Below are 7046 nucleotides of genomic sequence, written 5' to 3' on the forward strand. Positions count from 1 at the left end.
AGTATCTTACATATAATTAGAAGCAAAATAAGAGAAATAATGTAAAAGTCAATGTATAGTTTACGAAAATATTCACAGATATCCCACTGAATATTTACAATAACTTTTAATGTACATTTTGTAGATAAGCAAGCAGAGAATCAAATAAATTTCCTGTAGTAAACAAAAGAGATAAGAATTAAATGGTTATCGAATTAATAAATGCCTGGCATGAGCCTATATAAAGTCTGTGGCACAAAATAAATATCCAAAGGCAACTCCTTTTCATTTAATTGAGTGTCAGGTCAATTGTCATTTTCTTCAAGATGTCTTCTTGAAACAGTAGAATAGGCCAAATCTGTTTATTTTGTGCCTTTCCAGTCCTGATTTCTCTTTTAGCATGTATACAACTTAAATAGTTTTATAAAATTGTCTTCCCAAAAGATCTAGAAAGAACTGCCTTACTTTAATCACAATCCAAACAAGTTCTAGACATTTCAGCAACTATATGAAAACGTCATGAATATATCTACCTTATTTACCTTTGTATCTATCCAGACCTGGCATAGTGCCGGGTGTTTGCTAGAAGAATGAATAATAAATGAGTAAGACTAACGTAAAGTCAGTACACTTAATCTGGGTTTTAGGGTATGGTTTAAATCCAAAGAGAGATTAAGATAAAATGAATGAAGTAAAACATGATATTCTATAGCAGAGTATACAAACAGGTATCTAACCAGATAGAAAAAGAAGTGATCGTTTATAGATTTTAAAACTGATGGGAAATAGACAGTACTTGGAAGAAACTTCAATTACTTATGATCTGGTAGAATTCTAATTTACTAAGGAATAACACTAATTTACTAAGGAATTCTAATTTACTAATAATAACACTGATGGATTCTTGATGTGTTTTGCACCATTTTTCCATAACTTGGATTATGAAAGCAAATGTAGGAACTTCTCTAACTTTGACTCTAAGATTTTAAAAAATGGTTTGTTGCAGAGTATGCAAGAGGAATCTAGATAGAATTATTTTTATATAAGAGCACAATGTGTCACTCACATCAGTCATTGCCACTCACAGATTTGGATTTTATTTTATTTATTTATTTACTTATTTATTTTTGAGATGGAGTCTCACTCTGTCGCCCAGGCTGGAGTACAGTGGTGTGATCTCGGCTCACTGCAACCTCCGCCTCCTAGGTTCAAGTGATTCTCCTGCCACAGCCTCCTCAGTAGCTGGAATTACAGGTATGTGCCAACACGTTCAGCTGCAGATTTGGATTTTTGAAAAGGTTGATTCTCAAAGTTTCAGAAAAAGTATTTTAGTATGATCCCATAGACACAAATGCTAAAATGGAAAAGACCTCAAAATTGAGTCCCAGATAGAAAACACTGGCTTAAATGTGAAGTGCTAAAATGGGCAGCCATAAAACAAACACAGAAGAACTTGGTAGATAATAGAAAAGTTAGTTTAAACATGTAAAATGTGTACTTATCTTACGCATTATGGCGATATAAATGGGCTTTGGAGCTAGAGAAGGCAGAATTTGAACATTAGCTCAGCAACTTACCAGCTAAGACATATTTAAGTTAGCAGTTAGTCCATCTATAAAATGGGGACAACACCTACCTGATAAAACTTCATGGAGATTAAATGGGACAATATATAAAGTACATTAATAATATAGTTCATGGCACATAGTAAACAGTTAAAGGTGCATGTCCATGAATACATGCATGTAAGTGTGTACAAGTGCAGTGGTATTGATGTCATATTAGTGGCAGTATTATTTATCAATCATTTTCATCATCCTCATGGCTATAATGGAATCATATTGGGGGTCACATTATCTTTATTATTAGTATCACATCAGCAGTATCATCAAGATCATCATTATCCCCAATAATCTATACTTTGAACAAGAAGAAAGTTATGTTAATTCATGTCAGATTAAAAAAAAATAGCAAAGAATATATAAAGCTTAGTGCTTGAAACATATGTGCTATAACAAAATCCAGTAAACAGCAGAACGCCTTGAATCCTATTTTGTTTCTGCTTCTTTATCAAGGAAAATGATCATAAACAGTGAAAGGTAGTACACATGTGATTAGGAGAGAGCTAAAACCTGTGATTAAAAAACAAAAAAGTGACACTAAGAACTCACTATAGTTATCTTTAAATCCAGACAATTTATATTCTGGGGGCAATGGGACAATTGGTAAGTAAATGTGATCACATAACTACGGTAGATAATATTTGTGTTGTCACAAGGAACAGGAAAGCGGCCAAAACCAGAGGCATGACAATTGTGAAACCTATGTTGAAAAGGTTGTCATGAGAGGAATTTTCAAAATTGCAGACCAGTGAACATCGATCACCAGTGAAATTCTAGCAGTGATGTTTTGTAAGCACATAGAGAAGGGAGTGGTGACCACCAAAAGCGAGTTATGTCAGGGATACTGAATAGAAGCTTGGAATATCTGACCTCAACATTTCTTCCCCAGAGACTGTTAAGAATTAAAATTCTATGATTCTGTCATTTTAGCCAAATCAAAGGAAACAACTGGAATAGAACACTAGACCTCAGTCCCTGCTACTAAGCTGGCTTCAAACAAATCATGTCAGAAAAAGAAAAAGAAAAAAAAGAAAAAAAGAAAAAAAGGTATCCTTCTTGCTTTGAATAGCTAAATAGAAAATAATCTGTCTTTTTTTTTTTGGGGGGGGGACAGAGTCTTGCTCTGTCACCCAGGCTGGAGTGCAGTGGCATAATCTAACCTCACTGCAACTTCTCCCTCTCAGGTTTGACCAATTTCTCCTGCCTCAGCCTCCTGAGGAGCTGTGGCTACAGGCATGTGCCACTATGCCTGGCTAATTTTTTTTTTTTTTTTGTATTTTCAGTAGAGATGGGGTTTGACCATGTTGCCAGGCATGTCTTGAACTCCCAGTCTCATGTGATCTACCTGCTTTGGCCTCCCAAAGTGTTGGGATTACAGGCGTGAGCGACCGCCCCCGGTCTAGAAAATAACCTGCCTTTGATGAGAAACTGGTCCTCAATCCTCTGACCTGACCCAGGAACCTACCGTTTCACTCTGTTTAATCTTGCACAGAGTGATATATAATAAATCAATTCTGACATAGAATAGCACTACTGTACATCAGTAGTACAGTATTAGTAGTACAGTACTTGTAGTACTAGCACTACAAGTTATATTGACTAAATCTAAAGAATGGTCATATATCAACATGATTTCCTAATTAGAATGTTTGAAATTAACTGTCTGTTACAATGTTACACACATTTAAAGGGTTTTTTAAACCTGTGAAATATACTTTCTGATTCAAATATTTAAAAATCCACATACAATTGTTGCTGAGTGCTTACAAATACTAGAAACTATTAATAGGCATCTTCAAATACAATTTCCCCTTAATAATTTAATGGCAAACAGAATATATGGTTATATGTCGATGGAAACAACCTGAGTATAGACAAGAAAAAACTGATGTTACAAGAATAGAAAAGAAACAAGTATAGATCAAAGTCTTGATAACATAACAGGAGGGGACACCACAAAGCAGCAACATCATCAACTTTGGTTGTCAGAGCTGTTATTTTTATCATTTTCTTCACCACCATCATCACCATCATCAACACTGCTAACGTTTATTGACTTCGAGAGAAATACTAGTTTTATGGGAAGAGAAGAAGGTATAAAATAATCATTTTGGATACTAAGAAAGCAAACGAATCATGGAAGGAGTAGACTATTCAGCAGAGTTGAGTGTCTGAGATTTATGACGATGAATTTAAAGTGAGACCAATCACTAAATTTGTTTTTGTGGTTTTTTTTTTTGGTTTTTTATTTTTCAGGTATGTTCAATTACTTAAGTGCAAGCACAGGATCTGTGTATAGCTAAGTTTATCCAGAACTAGAGACCTGACTGATGACTACAACGAAAGAAGAAACAGAAGAGGAATTTAAATATACTTCTAAGGGAGGGATTATAATGTCTTTCAATTATTATCCAATCCTGCAGGTGTGTTTTATAACAAGCTTTGTGATTGGTCTCTGATTACCTTTCCCATCTTGTATTTTTCTCTCTCACTTACCTTTAATACCTAAGTCCACAGACATATTCAGCTCCTTGCATGTTCCTAAATACATCAGAGGTTCTATCATATTTATGCAGACACTACACTTAAATGTATTGAACAAAGTAGATACTAAAAAGAAATGCATTGAATAAATGCATGAAGGAACACTTGCTTGAATAAAATAATGAACACATAAGTTCACCTAAAAAGAGATTCCAACAAATGCACAGCCCAATGTAAAAGTTACAATCTGTAATTACTAAGTTCTGTGTATGTGAAAGGTAAATGAGTCTGATTAGTCTTGTTCATCTGTGTTCTTTAAGAAAGGAAAACAGTATTTGTTATAACGTCAGGTGATTTTATAAAAGAATACCAAAAAAGAGATAACTACATGATAGAAAATAATCAGAGCAACCAACATCACTACCAAGAACATTCCTAAACAAACCTGAAAAAGACAAGTTCAAACGATATATCACCAAAGTTTTCTCCAAAAGTATCCTGGATATGTACACAAACTCACATTCATGCATCATTACCCAATTCTCAAACCTATCTTTACAAAAGATTATTGTCTTCTAAAAGAGAATTACATTAAGGAGTAAATAATAATAAAAAGTCACCGTAGTTAAATCAATGGTTAACCAGACAATACACTTGAGAGAGATAGAAATAGGAATCATTTGGCCCTATACTACCATCTCTGAAAAAGCTATGAGAATCAAGATTGTAGCTTTATCTTCCCATTATTTTGTGTGAATCTAAATAAGGTTTAAAAAGACTAATAGTTAATAATTTACAAATTTAGAAAGAATATGATTGATATAGAAAATGAAACTAAGATTATATGGAATAAAAATATTACTTATTAATTGATCAAGAATTGTGGAATAAACATAAGCAGTTATATAATGCCTTTCCCTAACATCTTTTAAGATTAAGATAAATTACCTCTGTTCTTGAAAAACATTTTGAATAACGACTTTAGTTCCAATATAACTTAGCCATTTTTTTCAGGATCCCTTTCATCTTTTTCAGCCCTTGCCATATATTACTTAATATTAAAATATCAGAATCGGGTCTAATAAACTACATCGTGGGGTGGCCTGTTATTAATATTCATAGTTACAGTAACAATCCCAGAGAACTCTGCGTACCTACATTGTAAGTAATACAATTGTGAACATTTAAAAATCACATAGCAGTGTTTATCTTCTTCTTTTAAGGATCCCTTTCATCTTTTTCAGCCCTTGCCGTGTATTACTTAATATAATATCAAAATATTAGAATTGGGTCTAATAAACTACATCATGGGGTGGCCTGCTATTAATACTCATAGTTACAGTAACAATTCCAGAGAACACTGCTTACCTACATTATAAATAATACCACTGTGAACACTAAAAAAAACCATAGCATTGTTTATCTTTTTAAACAAGATGGGAATCCAACTTTTTAGCCTTGTAAGCTATGAATCTGACATACTCATGCCTGACCTTCATAAAATCAACTAAGAGCACTCCTAGTCCCTTGCAAACAGTAGGATTTTAAAAGTGTCAAAGATATTCCTGTCTTCTAGTTGTAACATTAAAATGCTGTTTTTGAGATCCAGTGTACTGTACATGTATTTTAAGACTAGTATAACTTAAGTCTCTTAACATTTAAAGTTAAGCAGTTTATAAAATTGAAACTGTAAGCAAATAAATCATAAAATTTGCAGAATTGGATAGAAAAAATGAAGCTATTATGAGTTTCTTAAGAAACTAGGACAACAGTGGGGTATCCCTGCTCAGACACACAAAAGTATAGCTTACATTGCAAAAGGTATGTAGCATCTCATATACCTAAATTGTAAATGTGTGTGTCAGTAAGTGGGTGTGTGCATGTGCACATGTTTTAATATTCTGCCAATATTCTGTGGTCTTTTGCATCTTTGGTCTGAAGTATTACTCATTTCCCTTGAGGATAATTCCATAGTCTCTACAGAAGCTTAAATAAGATATGAAAGTAATTCTCTGCTTCCTGCACTCAAATGCATTGCTTTGTATTTATGCAAATGTTCAGCCCAGTCTCTTGGAAAATTCCAGAGAAGAACTACCCTAAATAACTGTGAAGACAAAATTAGTTACCCATGATTTCAAAGAAAATATTTTTAAAATTTCCTTTAAATAGGTAGGCTTTACAATACCAAAATCTCGTGCTTCATCAGTCCATAGCCTATGTCATAAAAGGAAGTATATAAAACAGTCATTCTTATTCAGATGTTCTTACCCAATACTGCTTGGGGGTTGATAATTATCTGTCTTTGAAGAGAAGTTAACACTCCCATCTCTCAATTATGAATAAGAGAACCCGAGTAAGATGTATTAACCACTCTGCATTTTGGTTAAATTAATAAAATGGTAATTAGGTCAAGTTTCATTCTTTCCATGTCCTTTTCAAAAAAGGAAATTATATAGTGATTCAGTTGAATGTACAAATCACAAATATTCAATAATAATAGACCAAACTAAAACAATTATCTTTATTTTTGCCTTAACATATTTTTCACTTTAAAGATTTTCACTATAAAATGTTTTCCTCTTAGGTATATTGGATATCATTAAAATTAGAAAATCTTAACACTATACCATTTAAAAGAGAAGTGAAATAAATCTTTTAGTGAAAATAACATATGCAATACATATCAACTATTCTTAAGTCACCACAATAAAACTAAAGATGTTCAACTTTTACATATTAATTGTTATGTCCATTTCAAAACATTTGGAATTCGAGTATGAGCAAAAGCAAGGAAAAGCTCAGTAGCTCAGTCCTAATTACTTTAGATGCATCTCAGCTATATATTTAATTTGTCACTATGATTATGTGTATCTTCTTCAAATCCCTTTAATTACAAATATTCTATTCAGGTTATTCAGATAAAGTCTCAAAGCCTCCAGATCCACATCTCCACCCAGGTGT

The sequence above is a fragment of the Mandrillus leucophaeus genome, unplaced genomic scaffold, assembly GCF_000951045.1.
Source record: "Mandrillus leucophaeus isolate KB7577 unplaced genomic scaffold, Mleu.le_1.0 Scaffold1126, whole genome shotgun sequence".
NCBI lineage: Eukaryota > Metazoa > Chordata > Mammalia > Primates > Cercopithecidae > Mandrillus > Mandrillus leucophaeus.